Here is a 17,736-nt window from a genome sequence, read left to right as displayed (position 1 = left end):
TCTAAGCCTAAGCCATTCTTCCATCCTTCCTCTCGCATACAATTTACCAGGGGCAGGGGTCGTTTTCAGTCTGGGACGGGTCGTGACAAGAAGGCAAAGTCTCCACCTGCGAAGCCTCGTTCCTGACTATCTGGGAGCGGCCGGCGCCGGATCCTTGGTCAGAGGTCGGCTTCGGTTCTATCTTCCAGCCTGGATGTCCTCCTGTTCCGACTTGTGGGTGCTGGACGTTGTCCGGTTGGAGTACCTCTTGGAGTTTTCAGCCCCTCCTCTGGACTCGGGGGTCCATCCGACTCTCTGGCCATCTTGTCTGTCCAAGCAGGTGGAACTGTCTCTGGGGGTCAGGTCTCTGCTGGACAAGGGGGCGGTGCAGGTGGTTCCTCCCGGGGAGAGGGGTCAGGGATTTTATTCCATAATTTTTCTGGTTCCCAAGGTGACAGGCGGGTTTTGTCTTGTCTTGGATCTGAAAGCCCTGAACAAGTTTGTGCTATGGGTCCCGTTCAAGATGGAGACTCTTCAGCGGGTGATTCCCCTACTTCTCCGGGGTCATTGCATGTGCACTCTGGACCTTCAGGATGCCTATTATCACGTTCCGGTCCACCCCCTCTCTCGTAGTTTCCTGAGGTTTTGACTTCAGGGTGTCCATTATCAGTTCCAGGTCCTTCCTTTCGGGTTGAGGTCAGCCCCCAGGGTGTTTACCAAGGTGGTGACTCCCTTGGTGGCTTACTTTCATCTTCAGGGGGTGATGGTTTACCCTTATCTGGACGATTGGCTCCTTCATGCTCCCTCCGAGGTTCAGTTGTTGAGGGATCAGGGGTTGGTGTGTTCGGCCTTGGAGGCCCATGAGTTCCTGTTGAACCTCCCCAAGTGTCAGCTTCTGCCGTCTCAGGACCTGATTCTCATAGGGACTCGTTTCCGCACGGATCTGAATCTGGTCTTCCTGCCGGTTGCTCGTGCGGTGACCTTGTGTTCCCTGGCTCATCGGTTGCTGGTGGGTCAGTCCTTCCCGGTCTGTCTTTGGTTGCGCCTTCTGGGTCTGATGGCGGCTACGGTGTTCACTGTGCCTTGGGCGCGTTTCCCTCTTCGGCCTCTTTGGTCTTACCTGTTGGCTCGGTGGGATCCTTTGTCTGGGGATTTGTCTCTTTTGCTTCCGGTGTCTCTGTTGATCCTTCCTGCTCTGCGCTCGTGGACTTTGTCAGACAATCTGGCCAGGGGCTTACCTCTGCAGTCCCCTCCTCCGGTGGTCCTTATGATGGACACCAGTGCATTGGGTTGGGGGGCGACTTTGGGGTCGGAGTTCCTTCAGGGTCGTTGGTCACTGCTGGAGGGTCGGCGGTCTTCGAACTGGCGAGAGTTGTTTGCTGTGCCTCAGGCGGCCATGGGGTATCGGAGCCTGCTGTTGCACCGCCATGTGTTGATTCGGTCGGACAACACTGTGACCGTGGCCTACTTGAATCACCAGGGTGGTATCCGGTCCCAGTCCCTGAACACGGTGGTGTCTCCGTTGTTTTGCTGGGTGGAGTGCCATCTCTTGTCTCTGGCGGATGTGCATGTCCAGGGGGTGGATAATGGGGTGGCGGATGCCCTCAGCCGGTTTTTTCCAACCTCCCTTGAGTTGGCTTTGACTCCGGTGGCCTTTCGTCTGGTGTGCTTGAGGTTTGGTCTTCGCTTTCCGGACCTATTTGCTCAATGCTCTGCTTCCTCGCTTCTACTCCCGGGTTCCTCAGGAGGGGTCTTGGGGGTTGGATGCCCTGACCCTCCCTTGGCCTTCTCACCTGCTATATGCCTTTCCTCCCCTTGCTCTGATCTCTCGGTTTCTGTCTCGGCTGGTGATGGAGGATCGGGAGGTGGTGGTGGTGGTGCCGGTCGTGGTTTCCCACTCTGAAGTTGTTGGCGGTTCAGGGTCCTTGGTTCTTCCCCTTCCCTCCATCTCCCTTGCGTTCCTCTACGATTTTGTCCCTCAGGCATTGGGGGAACTTCGAGCGTTGGTGTCTCGGTCTGGCATTGTCTCCTTTGGATTGTCCTTTGCCTGATGTTCTTCAATTCCTTTGGACTGGGTTCGAGAAAGGTTTGTCTGTCTCGACTCTGCGGGCCCAGTGGGCTGCTATTCGGGCTTTCCGTGCCCCTTGGGGAACTCTGCCTGATGTGGATTACCTGGTTTCTCGTTTGTTGCGCAGTTTTACGATTTCGTGTCCTGTGGTTCGTCCTTCTTTTCCTCTTTGGGACCTCCCTTTGGTTTTACGGGCCTTGGTGGCTGCGCCTTTTGAGCCTTTGGAGGAGGTTGATTTGAAGTTTGTCACTTTAAAGGTTGTTTTTTTGGTGGCTATTACTTCTGCTCATCGCCTGGGGGAGCTGGGGGCTTTGATGGCTCGGGAGCCTTTTCTTTCTTTTCCTGCGGATGGGGTTGTTCTACATTTGGATTCCTCTTTTGTTCCTAAGGTTTCCTCCCAATTCCATCGCTCCCAGGAGCTGGTCTTGCCTGCTCTGTGTTCTGCTCAGGTGGATGAGGACGACCTTCCCTGGTCCTTGCTGGATGTTTGCCGTGCCTTGAGGGTCTATGTGGACCGTACTCATTCCTTTAGGCGTTCAGACTCCCTGTTTGTTTCCTTTGGGGTGGTCTCCAGGGGTTGCCGGGCTTCCACTTTCTCCATTGGTCGTTGGTTGAAGCAGGTTATTATGTTGGCCTATTCACTTTCGGGCTCCCCGCCTCTGGCTGGGGTTCGGGGGCGTTCTACGCGGGGGGTGGCTGCTTCCTGGGCGGAGGTTCGTGGTGTGTCCCTTTCTGAGATTTGTAGGGCCGCTACTTGGGCCTCTGCTAATCCCTTTGTTAGGCATTACCGGATTCAGAATGTTCTGGGGGATGACGCTAACTTTGGTTTGGGGGTGCTTCGGGCTGTATGCTCCTGATTCCCCTTTTTTTCTTTGGTGCTGTGCTGTTTTCAATAAATTACTGGGTTTGCTATGGTTCTGTGTCCTGGTGGTTTGTTGTGTGATGATGGCCGGTTGCTGCTTGGGTATTCTCACTAGTTCAGTATGACGGGGACGAGGACAGGAGGGACCTGGGGGTAATGTCCTATTACTTACCGGTAATCTTCATTACTCCGGGTCCCGTTGTCCTCGTCCCCTTCATACCATCCCTCCCTCCCTCCTGGGCTTTCCGGCCCTCATCTGGGGCTTGGTGGTTCAGGAGGAATGCTGGGTAGGGTACGCTTATGTACTCCCAGTGGGGAGGGGGAGGGGTGTACCAACATTCCTGCTTTTCTTTTTTCTATCAAGGAGATAGGTTATCTCACTAGTTCAGTATGAAGGGGACGAGGACAACGGGACCAGGAGTATTGAAGATTACCGGTAAGTAATAGGACATTGCCTAGTATTTCACTGCACTGCATTGCTACACAAGCATTGCATTCTATTGTATAGCTGCATGGCAGTGTATTGCACTGCACTGCATTGTTGCACAGCATTGCATTCTATAGTATTGTTGCATTGCCTTGTATTGCACAGCATTGTTGCACAGCATTGCAGTCTATAGTATTGTTTCATTGACTGGCTTTGCACTGCACTGCATTGCATTTTATAGTATTGTTGCTCTGCCTTGTATTGCACAGCATTGTTGCACAGCATTGCAGTCTATAGTATTGTTTCATTGACTGGCTTTGTACTGCACTGCATTGCATTTTATAGTATTGTTGCTCTGCCTTGTATTGCACTGCATTGTTGCAGAGCAGTGCTTTCTATAGTAGTGTTGCTCTGCCTGGTATTGCACTGCACTGCATTATTGCACAGCATTGCATTCTATAGTATGATTGCATTGCCTCCTATTTCCCTGCACTGCACTGCATCAGTAAACAGCAGCTGCATCTTACAGTGGTTGCGGGGAAGGCGCAGGCGGTGGTTGTCAGCAGCAGTCGACTCCCTGGGGGACAGGCAGAAGCCTCAAACCTTGCAGCAGACCAGAGAGGCTGAGCAGCAACTGATCCCTGCACTCCTCTGCGAGCAAGCGCGAGCAACGAAGTACACATCAGTGACGGGGGTTGTATAAGTGCACTAACAAGCAGTCACAGGGTGCTCCCGCACGAGTCACTACACAAAAGGCAACTGAAGTCGTTACAATAAACCTAAAGACAGTTTAGTTTTACAAACTATTTAGTGCATCAAAGATTAAGGGTCTGATGTCGATGTTGGTGGTCCCACAGTGGCGCCGCCAATGTGCCATCCGCTGTAGGGCCGCCAAAGCCGCTGTGCGCCCGCCTGCCAGGCAGTTTTCTTTTTTCTTTTCCACTTGACAAGACCTAGGCATAGTGTTGGTAGGAGATAGTTAGGGATCCCAGGCCCTGAAGAATGCTCTAGTCCCATTAGCGCTATGTAATGAGGGCAGAAACGTTGCCCAGCTACTTAGAGGGTGTGAGTCATTGTTCTCAAAAATCGTCCCACTCGTTTTTAATCTTACCTACAGTTACCATTTAACAAAGGTAATTCACCGAGGAAACATAAGGTATTTTTAACTCACTACTCTGGATCCCGCTCTTAGCCAATAGTTTTTATTTAAGAACTCTCTCCTGAACTGAGTCCAACAGGAGGTCGATTTCGGCCTGGTGGCACTACCTTACCAGGGTGGGGAGAGGTTGCCGATGATGAAGCATGACACAACTATGTGTGTGAGGCCTCCATTTCCATAAGGATGGCCTTCCCTTTCCTTCCCACTTGCACAGGACTTCTGTGATTGTCCTTCTTGGACCCCCATATATCTGTTTCAAGGTTGCAACACTGTGTGTTGTATTCTACCTACAGCTTGTGTTAGCTGGTACTGGAGACTGCCGGGAGGTGAAATACCGCTGCATTGTAAGGGGAGTCCTTTACCTTAGATCTTGCATCATCACTTGCCGTGGCTCCTATATTAGATGAGAGAATTCATGCTTTTAATCCAGGTTTGGTGACCAGCATCTTCCATTATTAGTGATATCTTTGTTTCCTGTGGAGCGCTGTGCATCATTAGTCGCAGCGCATCCACCCCTTGGTGCAGCGGCATGAGCCAGAGTACCACCTCGATCAAAGACATGAGGAGTAGGGGGATGCCTCACTCCGAAGACCCCTCACACAGCGCCGTCTCAGAAGGTAGGTGTTAGGATTCCCCATTAGCTAACACTGAGTCCTGAAGACGAGTTGTAACATTAAGACATGTTCCACTTCCTCATTCGTTCATGGGGGCACCTACTTGTGAGAGGATCCCTAGACCACTATGAAAGAACGCACTTTAGAGCCGTTCCCTGACTTCCTTAAAACGACGTCGCACCCACGAATCAGTGCTTGGCTTACTGATCCGTCTTTTGACTGGGGACCACGCCCCCTACTCTCAGCTCATCGCTGTGTGAATCCCCAAACTACAGAATTACTTCAGCCCTGTACAGGCCCCGTTCCTGCTTTGCATTGTTTTCAACCTTCTTCCTGAGACTCAATTCCTGGCGAAGATTAGTCCCATCTGTTTCGCTAGAGTTTGGCTACGCTGCGATTGTTTACTGCCGCGGCTGCCAACATTCCTTTGCCTCCCCCCCGGGAGCGATTGCTCCATTGCCTGCCGTTTCCCGACCGGAGCCGGTCAGTGTGGTGCACCCTCTTCACCGGTAAGCTCCGCTCTCGTTTTTTTTTTTCCCCTTCGGAGCCGGTCAGCGCAACGCGTTGCCTGGGAGGTGGGGAAATCTTAGCTGCTCCGCTCCCGTCCGGAAAGTTAGTGCAGTTCAGGTATTCGTGGTTGCTCCGCTCTTCTAACATTAGAAAAGAGCCGGTCAACACGACACCACCATTAATTGTACGGACAAGTCCTGGCTGCTCCGCTCTTTCTTGGCCCTTTGTAGAGCCGGCCAGCAGGACTTGTCTTTATTTTTTGTTTGCTAAGCGTGTGCCTAAGAATCCAACTTACCTCGTTATAGAGCAGATCTAAAAACCACGCTATTAAATAACCCTGAGGTCCTCAGGCCTTTCCGATTCCACTCTAGATTCCTTCGCCCTATCTCTGATCCAGGTGTGCATGCTGATGAATGTGAAAGAACCCCTCCTTTTCCTATATTTGGAACTTATCACATCAAACCCCCAAAGCGGCCTGGTGAAATCTAAAGACTAAATTGGCGATCTAGACTACCTTCTGAGGAAACTTCTGGCCTTGTACCTCGCTGAGACACACCATCAGTAAGTGGACTATATGGGGAGAGTGGACATGTATTAATGTTTGATGTCTTTCCAGTTGGCCATCTGAAATCTCACCTGTATTCCTTTTCAGGATTTCTATGATCAACTACCACCATTGCCTGCCACAAACCTTAGGGGAAGAGTGGTAGTCACTCATGGGTTATTCCCCTCACTTTTAGCGAACAATATCTCAAGAGGAGGTTATTCTGTCTTTCTCTGAGAGTTGTCTTCTGAAAATCTGTGGGACAGGGTCTTCGACTGTGGAAGTTCGGACTTGGGGTCCTTCGGGACAAGTGTGACAGAAAGCCAAGCCCACTAAATAGTTCCACCCGAGCGAAGATGAATCCAGAAGGGGCTGGGGCCCCTTTACATCCCTCTGTAGTCAATGACTTGCAGAGCCCATCTATAGACGACCTAGCCGTAGCATCGGTAGACCTACAATCAGAGGTGGGAAGGTTAAGGACTGAGAACCAGAGGTTACAGGCTGAAGTAATACAACTCAAGACACAACCCCCCCACAGAAAGTAGAGACCCAGGTGCATTTCCCAAAAGTGGAAGAAATTATATACAGCCGACTCATTTCTCTATCCCCTCCACAAGTGCTAGTTCCCCTACCAGAGGAGATGGTTCCGTCTCTCCGGTTCATCTGACTGTACATACAACTAATCCAGTACCCTTAGCTATGCCAGAGAAATTTAACGGAGACAGCTCCAAATATAGCATTTTTATGAATCAGTGCCAACTACAGTTTTCTTTGTAAAGCCTCAGCATTTCCTGATGATGCAGCTAAGGTAGCCTTTGTCATATCCTATTTAGTGGGCAATGCAGCAGACTGGGCTGTTCCATTAGTAGAGAACAACGATCCCTTGTTGTATGATTATTCCTTATTTCAAGACAAGATGTAAAGTCTTTTTTCTAAACACACTTTTATGCAAGCAAGTGACAATGCCTTCCTCAACCTTAAGCAAGGAAACAAAGATCTACTTTCGTACATTACCAATTTCAATAGATTAGTCGCGAAACGCACTGTCCTGAAGAAAAAAGAACTTCCCTATTCTATCGTGGGTTAGGGGATGAATTGAAGGATCTGCTCTCCCAGATAGTCAATCCCCCAGAGGATTGCACAGCGTTTATTGATCTAACAGTGAAATTGGATCACCGACTTCATGAAAGGAAAGGCGAAAAGTCACGTATAAATCCTCCAAGATACCTTATGGGAAAAACAGAAAAAAAGACATACCAGAACCCATGCAGGTAGGTGGAATAAGGAGTCCTCTCTCCCTGGAAGAGAAGGATAAATGATGAAAAAACAACCTCTGCCTCTACTGTGGGGAAGGAGGTCACTATGCCCGGGAATGTCCAGTCAGTCCTCGTATCCCTTCAAAGACTCTTGCAATTACTCAATCGCCTACTACGGAAGAGGGAAACTAGAAAGCTTGGAGAAGGTAGAGGCCGATTCTTCAAGCATGGGGTTTTTTAAGGTCTCCCCCTCCAAAAAGAATCCACCCTTGATACCTAAACATTTTACCATGTCTGTCACCCTGGTCCTATCACCACAATGCCGTAAAAATATGTATATTTTGTTAGACTCGGGAGCCTCTGGCAATTTCTTGGATATTCATGTAGCCAAAACCGTTGGTATTCCTTTTCTGCACAAACCCCAACCCGAACCTGTAAGAGCGGTAGATGGGTCCGAATTATCATCTGGGCTAATCACTTATCAAATGCCTCAGATGGATATGATTTGTAGTAATGGTCACAATACTAGGGGTTCCTTGGTTGCAGAAACACAATCCGCAAATAGATTGGAGATCCCGTACCGTGACGCTAAAATCCCATTATTGTGAGCTGAATTGCTACCAAGAAGCTAGAGAGTGGGATACTTCTCTATGCTGTGCTACAAGGGTAGAATCTCTAGTACCGAGTCTTCCTGCTATCTATGAAGAGTACAGCTCTGTTTTTGATGAAGCCAAAGCCACCGTTCTACCCCCTCACAGGTCTTATGACTGCCACATTGATTTGATTCCGGTAGCCGAGTTACCCATTAGTCGCATATATGCGTTGACGGCACCTGCAAGAGAATACTTACAAGAGTACATCCATGACATGTTAAAAAAGGGGTTCATTAGACATTCCACATCCCCGGTTTCTTCTCCTCTTTTTTTTATCCCGAAGCAAGAAGGGGGTTTAAGGGCATGCTTGGATTATCGCGCTCTTAATAAAGTAACCATCAAAAACAAGTACCCACTCCTGCTTATACCTGTCCTTTTAGACCAGGCAAGAGGAGCCAAAGTATTCACTAAAATAGATCTGCGAGGGGCCTACCATCTTATTCGAATTAAATCAAGAGATCAATGGAAAACAGCTTTTCGTACCAAATTCGGATTATTCGAGTATTGTGTAATGCCATTTGGCCTTTGCAATGCTCCTGCGGCTTTTCAGTTCTTTGTTAACGATATACTGCGGGAGTATCTAGATATTTTTGTGATTGTATATATCGATGACATCTTGATATACTCACAAAATGAGCAGGAGCATGTAATCCATGTGAAGAAGATCCTTCAGAAACTAACGGAGACCCAGTTATTTGCCAAACTCGATAAAAGTATGTTCCATACCACTCGTGTGGAATTCCTTGGATTTGTGATCTCTCCTGAAGGGGTGCATATGGATCCAAAGAAGGTAGTAGCCTTACTTAAATGGCCTAGCCCTAGTTCAGTAAAAGAAGTACAGTCTTTTATCGGTTTTGCCAACTTTTATCGGCGATTCTTACACCACTTTTCCGAATTAGTGAAACCCATAACACGACTCGTGTGGAAAGGAACACCCTTCAACTGGACAAAAGAAGCAGAACTCGCCTTCTCTCTCCTGAAAGAACGGTTCACCAAGGCACCCATTATTAAACATGCAGACAACACACAGCCATATTACGTGGAAGCAGATGCTTCACAAGTGGCAGTGGGGGGAGTTCTCTCACAACGCGACAAAACGACAGGGTGTTTACACCCCGTTGCCTATTTCTCCAAGACCCTCTTACCCGCAGAACAAAATTATACCATCGGGGAAAGAGAATTGTTGGGGATTAAACTAGCCTTCCAAGAATGGAGACACTATTTGTTAGGGTCCCCCCATGTGATTACCATTTATTCTGACCATAAGAACCTCCAATTTTTTAGAACAGCCAGAGCACTTACCCCTCGACAAATGCGCTGGGTGGCATTTTTTAGTGAGTATGATTTCGTGATCACGTACCGACCTGGTTCACAGCTGGGTAAGGCAGACGCTCTTTCTAGACTGGGTCAGGAGAAGAACCTTATACAAAACAAGATCTTCCCCTTCATTCCTAATGACAAGATCACAGGGGCGTAATATCAAGAGAACACTTGTTCCCAAGATTTTCTGGAGAGACTGAAAGAATTATATCTAGAAATCACACCGGAAGATTGGTATAAAGATCCTCTGAACCACATCCAAGAAGGACTTTATTATCACAACAATAAACTGTACTTGCCCACAACGTACGTACAACAACAATTGCTACAATGGTGTCACAATAGTGCTTTGGTTGGACATCCAGGTAGTGTTAAAACGCTCCACGCATGTCAGCGATGGTTCTGGTGGCAAGAAATCTCCAAAGATGTTATCACCTTTGTAAATTCCTGTTCTACCTGTGCACGACAAAAAGCTTCCCATTGTGCGCCCACCGGCCTTTTGAAGCCACTTACAATACCCCTGTCACCCTGGCATTCCATCAGTATGGATTTTATCACCGATTTACCTCAGAGTCAAGGCTTACTACTATCCTGGTGGTAGTAGATATGTTAACCAAAATGGCACATTTTATTCCCTTGAAGAAACTACCCACTTCCAAAGAACTAGTGCAGGTGTTTATAGCTAACATCCTTAGATTGCATGGATTACCCTCTGTGATAGTCTCAGACAGAGGGGCCCAGTTTGTATCAAAATTCTGGCAAGGCATGTGTGCGGCTCTGGGTATAGACCACCGATTATCCACTGCCTATCATCCCCAAACGGATGGACAAACAGAACGCACAAACCAAACCTTAGAACAATACTTAAGATGCCTTCTTTCCACAATCACAAGCAGTTGGGTTAATACACTCCCTTTGGCAGAATTTGCCTATAACAACGCCATACATGCCTCCATAGGAGTTACTCCATTCTATTTTACATCAGCTCATCACCCCAAATTCCTACCCATACCTTTCCCCAAGGAATTGGATAGTATCTCTTCACTTAAAGAACACCATAAAACCTTGTCATCTGTGTGGGAAAAAGCCATAACTGGATTACACAAAACCAAAGAAAATATGAAATAACAGGCAAATAAACACAGACGTCCAGAACCCGCCTATCAAAAAGGGGATGATATCTGGTTATCAACCAAAAACCTCCGATTAGCAGGACCCAGAAAACTGCAACCTCGATATGTAGGCCCCTATGTAATTGATAAAGTGATCAACCCGGTTACACTTAAACTACAGTTACCTGATGACATGCAGATACATCCCGTCTTTCATTGTTCCTTACTTAAGAGGTTTCTTCCTCCTCTGAGCCCTGAAAACCCCCCACCCCCCATAATAGTTAAAGGGGAAGAAGAATTTGAAGTGAACAACATTTTAGATTCCCGTAAACACAAGGGAAAACTCCAGTATCTTGTAGATTGGGCAGGTTATCAACCAGAGGACAGATCTTGGGAACCTGTGGAAAACATTCATGCCCCTGTCCTGATCCATAAATTTCATGCCCTCCATCCCTTTAAACCTCGCCCCGGGAGAGCGTCTTTGGGTGGTAGAACTGTTAGGATTCCCCGTTAGCTAACACTGAGTCCTGAAGACGAGTTGTAACATTAAGACATGTTCCACTTCCTCATTCGTTCATGGGGACACCTACTTGTGAGAGGATCTCTAGACCACCATGAAAGAAAGCACTTTAGAGACGTTCCCTGACTTCCTTAAAACGACGTTGCACCCACGAATCAGTGCTTGGCTTACTGATCCGTCTTTCGACTGGTGACCACATCCCCTACTCTCAGCTCGTCGCTGTGTGAATCCCTGAACTACAGAATTACTTCAGCCCTGTACAGCCCCGTTCCTGCTTCGCGTTGTTTTCGAACCTTCTTCCTGAGACTCAATTCCTGGCGTAGATTAGTTCCATCTGTTCCGCTAGAGTTTGGCTACGCTGCAACTGTTTACTGCCGCGGCAGCTGACATTCCTTTGCTACCCCCCGGGAGCGTTTGCTCCATTGCCTGCCGTTTCCCGACCGGAGCCGGTCAGTGTGGTGCACCCTCTTCACCAGTAAGCGTTTGTTGCTGCCCTGCTCTCGTGTTTTTATTTCCCCCTTCGGAGCCGGTCAGCGCAACGCATTGCCTGGGAGGTGGGGAAATCTTAGCTGCTCCGCTTCCGTCCGGAAAGTTAGTGCATTGCAGGTGTTCGTGGTTGCTCCGCTCTTCTAACATTAGAAAAGAGCTGGTCAACACGACACCACCATTAATTGTACGGACAAGTCCGAGCTGCTCCGCTCTTTCTTGGCCCTTTGTAGAGCCGGCCAGCAGGACTTGTCTTTATTTTTTGTTTGCTAAGCGTGTGCCTAAGAATCCAGCTTACCTCATTATAGAGCAGATCTAAAAACAACGCTATTAAATAACCCTGAGGTCCTCTCTAGAGTCCTTCGCCCTATCTCTGATCCAGGTGTGCATGCTGATGAATGTGAAAGAACCCTTCCTTTTCATATACTTGGAACTTATCACATCAAACCCCCAAAGCGGCCTGGTGAAATCTAAAGACTAAATTGGCGATCTAGACTACTTTCTGAGGAAACTTCTGGCCTTGTACCTCGCTGAGACACACCATCAGTAAGTGGACTATATGGGGAGAGTGGACATGTATTAATGTTTTATGTCTTTCCAGTTGGCCATCTGAAATCTCACCTGTATTCCTTTTCAGGATTTCTATAATCAACTACCACCATTGCCTGCCACAAACCTTAGGGGAAGAGTGGTGGTCACTCATGGGTTATTCCCCTCACTTTTAGCGAACAATATCTCAAGAGGAGGTTCTTCTGTCTTTCTCTGAGAGTTGTCTTCTGAAAGTCTGTGGGACAGGGCCTTCGCTCCTGTGGAAGTTCGGACTAGGGGTCCTTCGATACAAGTGTGACAGTAGGAACTGCTGCAGCTGTGGTGGTGGTGCTGCTGGTGGAGATGGTGGTGGTGGTGCTGGTGATGTTGGTGCTGTTGGTGGTGGTGCTGGTGATGGTGGTGGTGCTGGTGGCGGTGGTGCTGGTGGTGGTGCTGGTGGTGGTGGTGGTGGTGTTGGTGGTGCTGGTGGTGTTGGGGCTGGTGGTGGTGTTGGTGCTGGTGGTGGTGGTGTTGCTGGTGGTGTTGGTGGTGCTGGTGGTGGTGATGGTGGTGGTGGTGCTGGTGCTGGTGGTTTTGGTGGTGTTGGTGGTGGTGGTGGTGCTGGTGGTGTTGGTGGTGCTGGTGGTGGTAGTGCTGGTGATGGTGGTGCTGGTGTTGGTGATGGTGGTGTTGGTGGTGGTGGTGGTGATGGTGGTGGTGGTGCTGGTGGTGTTGGTGGTGCTGGTAGTGCTGGCGGTGGTGCTGGTGATGGTGGTGATAATGGTGGTGGTGGTGCTGGAGGTGTTGGTGGTGGTGCTGGTGGTGGTGGTGTTGGTGGTGCTGGTGCTGGTGGTGTTGGTGGTGGTGCTGGTGTTGGTGGTGGTGGTGCTGGTGATGGTGGTGGTGCTGGTGGTGCTGATGGTGTTGGTGGTGTTGGTGCTGGTGGTGATGGTGGTGGTGGTGGAGTTGGTGGTGGTGGTGGTGCTGGTGTTGGTGGTGGTGGTGCTGGTGGTGGTGGTGGTGTTGATGGTGGTGGTGGTTTTGGTGGTGTTGGTGGTGATGGTGGTGGTGGTGGAGTTGATGGTGGTGGTGGTGTTGGTGGTGTTGGTGGTGCTGGTGGTGTTGGTGGTGGGGATGGTGGTGGTGTTGGTGGTGGTGGTGTTGGTGGTGCGGGTGGTGCGGGTGGTGTTGGTGGTGCTGGTGGTGGTTGTGCTGGTGATGGTGGTTGTGGTGGTGATGGTGGTGGTGGTGTGTCATTAGTCATTTGTTGCAGTGCCCAACACAGACTACTTTGTGCACCAATGAGCAGTGTAAAATGTTGGTGGTGGTGGTGATGGTGGTGTTGGTGGTGGTGGTGATGGTGGTGGTGGTGGTGGTGTTGGTGGTGCTGGTGGTGTTGGTGCTGGTGGTGGTGTTGGTGCTGGTGGTGGTGGTGGTGGTGTTGCTGGTGGTGTTGGTGGTGGTGGTGGTGGTGGTGATGGTGGTGGTGGTGGTGGTGGTGCTGGTGGTTTTGGTGGTGTTGGTGGTGGTGGTGGTGCTGGTGGTGTTGGTGGTGCTGGTGGTGGTGGTGATGGTGGTGGTGGTGGTGCTGCTGGTGGTGTTGGTGGTGATGTTGGTGGTGTTGGTGGTGCTGGTGGTGCTGGTGGTGGTGCTGGTGATGGCGGTGATGATGGTGGTGGTGGTGCTGGAGGTGTTGGTGGTGGTGATGCTGGTGGTGGTGTTGTCGGTGGTGGTGGTGCTGGTGGTGTTGGTGGTGGTGCTGGTGGTGGTGCTGGTGGTGTTGGTGGTGTTGGTGGTGGTGGTGGTGGTGCTGGTGATGGTGGTGGTACTGGTGGTGCTGGTGGTGTTGGTGGTGTTGGTGTTGATGCTGGTGGTGATGCTGGGGGGGTGGTGCTGGTGGTGTTAGTGGTGGTGGTGGTGCTGGTGGTGATGGTGGTGGTGGTGGAGTTGGTGGTGGTGGTGGTGCTGGTGTTGGTGGTGGTGGTGCTGGTGTTGGTGGTGGTGGTGATGGTGGTGGTGGTGTTGGTGGTGGTGGTGATGGTGGTGGTGGTGGAGTTGGTGGTGGTGCTGGTGTTGGTGGTGGTGGTGGTGCTGGAGGTGTTGGTGTTGGTGTTGGTGCTGGTGGTGTTGCTGGTGGTGGTGGTGCTGGTGGTGTTAGTGGTGGTGGTGATGGTGGTGATGGTGGTGGTGGTGGAGTTGGTGGTGGTGCTGGTGTTGGTGGTGGTGGTGCTGGTGTCGGTGGTGGTGCTGGTGGTGTTGGTGTTGGTGGTGGTGGTAATGGTGGTGGTGGTGTTGGTGGTGTTGGTGGTGATGGTGGTGGTGGTGGAGTTGGTGGTGGTGCTGGTGTTGGTGGTGTTGGTGGTGCTGGTGGTGTTGGTGCTGGTGGTGGTGTTGGGGCTGGTGGTGGTGGTGTTGCTGGTGGTGGTGGTGGTGGTGTTGGTGGTGGTGCTGGTGCTGGTGGTGTTGGTGGTGCTGGTGGTGGTGATGGTGGTGATGGTGATGGTGGTGGTGGTGCTGGTGGTGTTGTTGGTGGTGGTGGTGGCGGTGTTGGTGGTGGTGGTGCTGGTGGTGCTGGTGGTGTTGGTGGTGCTGGTGGTGGTTTTGCTGGTGATGGTGGTTGTGGTGGTGATGGTGGTGGTGGTGTGTCATTAGTCATTTGTTGCAGTGCCCGACACAGACTACTTTGTGCACCAATGAGCAGTGTAAAATGTACGCACCCACAATGTACACCTCTGTAAACTGCCATGGGCCGCCTCCAAAGGGAAATTACGCTTTGAAGAAGCAACAGCTGTAGAAGGCTGCCCCTGGCTCCGAGGCCTAGCTTCTTAAGTTGCATTGCTTGCAGTCCGGAGACCTCAGCTGCCCGGCTCCATCCTCTGCTGCTTGCGTCATCTATAGAATCGCACTTTTTTTACACTGTCTTTTTCGCTGATCCAAAATGTAAACCTTGAGCAACACAAAGAAGTGAAAAAAGAGAGTTTGGCTGCAGAACCTCTCTTGGCAAACTGAAACACCTTCTAGCCAATCCCAGCTGCTGTAACCAGGCAAAGCAACTTTCGTCATTGACAGAAGCTTTCAGCAACAAATGGCTCTCCTGTGGGCAGGCCACAAAGAGACGGACACATTTCCCCATCCAATGGCTGAAGAGGGCTTCCCTAAAGCCCCTTTTGTGCACACATTTGTACAAATTCTGATATTATTTGTTGTGTTTGCAAAAGCTCGACAGGAAGAAGGACAAACTGCAAAACAGAAATCAAAGCTCATTGTGCACTGCAGCTCACTGGAATGCACACTGGTGTCCACTCAAAGGACAGACAGAGGTACAGTAATAACACACATGTGTGCATTTCATCTCACAGGGGAGCACACCCGTGCCCTCCTCCAAGGACAGTGACAGAGGGAGACCATGACACTCCTGTACATTCCAGATGTTATGCTATGTTATGCATGTTAGTATAGCGCTCCAATCACCCATGAGGGTATGCAGGCACTTCGCAGGTGGGTGGGTGGCTGTCTCCCAAGAAGAATTTATTTTACAAGCCATGTCCTCATCTTCTTCTGTAACTCAAGAGGCGATGAGACTCTGATGTGCTGTGGAACGTCGTTGCATACTTGGGGGGGAGATGTTGGAGAAGGCGCAACCTCTTGCTCTGTTTTTCTGTATGCCGAGAACATGTTCTTGTGAGAGTCCGGCAGGGCAGGGGTGCCTGGAAGGTTGGTGGAAATATATGCTGCTCTTGAGTTAGGCGGGCATAGGTTGTGCAGTGCTGTGTGTGTGCGAGTGCATGTATGCGTGCGGGCGTGCGTGCATGTGTTTGTGTGTGTAAGGAGTTTGAACTGAGTGCACTTGTGTATTGGAACCCAGTGAAGTTCCTTGAGGTGTGGAGTGATGTGGGTGAGGCGTGGTAGGTTGAGGACGAGTCTTGCTGCAGCGTTTTGGTTGGTTTGGAGCCTTTTCAAGAGCTGTTTGGTCATTCCTGCTTAGAGTGCATTGCCGTAGTCAAGCCTGCTGATGTCGGGTGCTGTGTGACTGTTTTACTGGTGTCCACTGGCAGCCACTTCAAGATTTTTCACAGCATCCGGAGGATGTGGAAACAGGTGGAGGTCACCACATTTATTTGGACTATTTCAAGTTTGTCAGCTAGGATGATTTCCAAGTTTCTGGCGTGGACAGCGGGGTTGGTGTAATGTAATGTAATGTAATGTAAGGCACACTTATATCGCGCAGCTGCTACCCCAAGGGTATCCTGGCGCTTAGATTACCAATCAGCCACTGCATGTAACTAAACTGAGATAGGCAAGGGTCTAATCTCTGGGAAACAATCTGGTTTTCAGTTCCTTCCTGAAACGTGACAAGGTGTTCAGGTGTCTAAACTCCAGGGGCAGAGCATTCCAAAGTCTGGATGCTGTAAAGCTAAAGGATCTGCCACCCATCCGAGCTTTATTGACATGGGGAACACAGACCAGATTAGCAGTTTTTTGCAGTATTCTTTGGTTGAATAGAGTTCCTCTGTGCACCAACTTGTCTGCTTCTGTGTTCTTTTTTGGTTGTTGTGGTTGCGAAGTGCCAAGGAGTCCGCACATTCTGTTATCCACTTACAAGTTGGTTCATGCACAGGGTGTAGGACCAGTTTGATTCCGAGATGCTTCTCCAGCTGCAGCTGGCCGGGCTTGTGGTGGCGGGTTTCATTTAGTGGGAGATGTTAATTCGTGGTCGCAGTAACTTTGATGCCATTGAAGGTGGCGAAGATGGGCTCGAGGGTGTGTCTGGCGTGTCGTGTCGGTACGAGGTTTCGTAGTCTTTCGAGGGGTGTGGTTGAGCTGTCTCGCTCCGGTCTTCCAGGTGGAAGTTGAGGTCTTCTAGAAGATGTAGGCTTTGGAGTCGATGGTGAGAGGTGGCGATGAAATCTGCCATGTTGTCGGCGAAGCTTGCTCGTGGTCCAGGTGGCTGGTAGACGAGAGTTCCGTTAACGGTGAAGGTTGCCGAAGCTCGCAGTTTGAAGGGTGGGTCCTCCATAAAGGGGCTGTGGTCCCTGTGGTTGTGGTGCAGCTGATGGTTTCTTAGAAAATCATAATGAGTCCTTCTCCTGGTTTGTGTTGACAGTTGTGTTGTGCAATTGTGTATCCTGCTGAGACGATGATGGTGATGTCGGGTGCCAACTTGGTGGCCAGCCATGTTTCCGTAAGGACGAGCAGGTCCAGGGCGTCATTGTCCAGAATGCCCCAGATTTCCGTGGCGTGTTTGAGGAGCGAGCGGCTGTTGAGGAGCATGCATGATAGTTGGTCGTGGAGTGTGTATTTGCTAGAGGGAGGTGTGCTGTGTGTACGTTGGGTGCATGTCGAGTGTGCGAGCTTGGTGGGTGAGTTGTTGCACACGAAACTGCAGTGGGTGCAAGGGAAGGCTCCTTCTGTGTGGTGCGGTGAGGCAGCGGGGGGGGGGGGCATTTCTGGGTTGAGTGACCAGGAAGGACACTGCAGAGCACTGTTGGGGAGCGGCTGGACCAGGGTTTGTGCCGCTTGGCATGGTCCAGACGCAGACGGGCTTGCCCAGTGGTGCCTCCATGCAGTGGCCACCATTAAGTAGCTCCTGAGAGGGGGTAAATTGCAGGATGTGGTGGGCGGGGCTTAGAAATAGCGCAGGAAGGTGCAGGAAGCACGGACAGGAACAGGTAAGGAGGTGAAAAAAGAAGCACACAAA

The 17,736-nt window shown here is 50.3% G+C and overlaps 1 long non-coding RNA gene across 1 annotated transcript in view; it reads right to left on the bottom strand.

The window, feature by feature from the left end:
- The window catches only part of LOC146783064 (uncharacterized), a 486,434-nt gene that overhangs the window by 219,069 nt on the left and 249,629 nt on the right, over nt 1–17,736 (bottom strand). The gene's annotated exons all lie outside the window — the stretch shown is intronic.

This window comes from Triturus cristatus, chromosome 12 (assembly GCF_964204655.1).
Source record: "Triturus cristatus chromosome 12, aTriCri1.1, whole genome shotgun sequence".
NCBI lineage: Eukaryota > Metazoa > Chordata > Amphibia > Caudata > Salamandridae > Triturus > Triturus cristatus.
The sequence above is the reverse complement of the archived record's forward strand: the minus strand, read 5'-3'. Positions and strand labels throughout refer to the sequence as shown.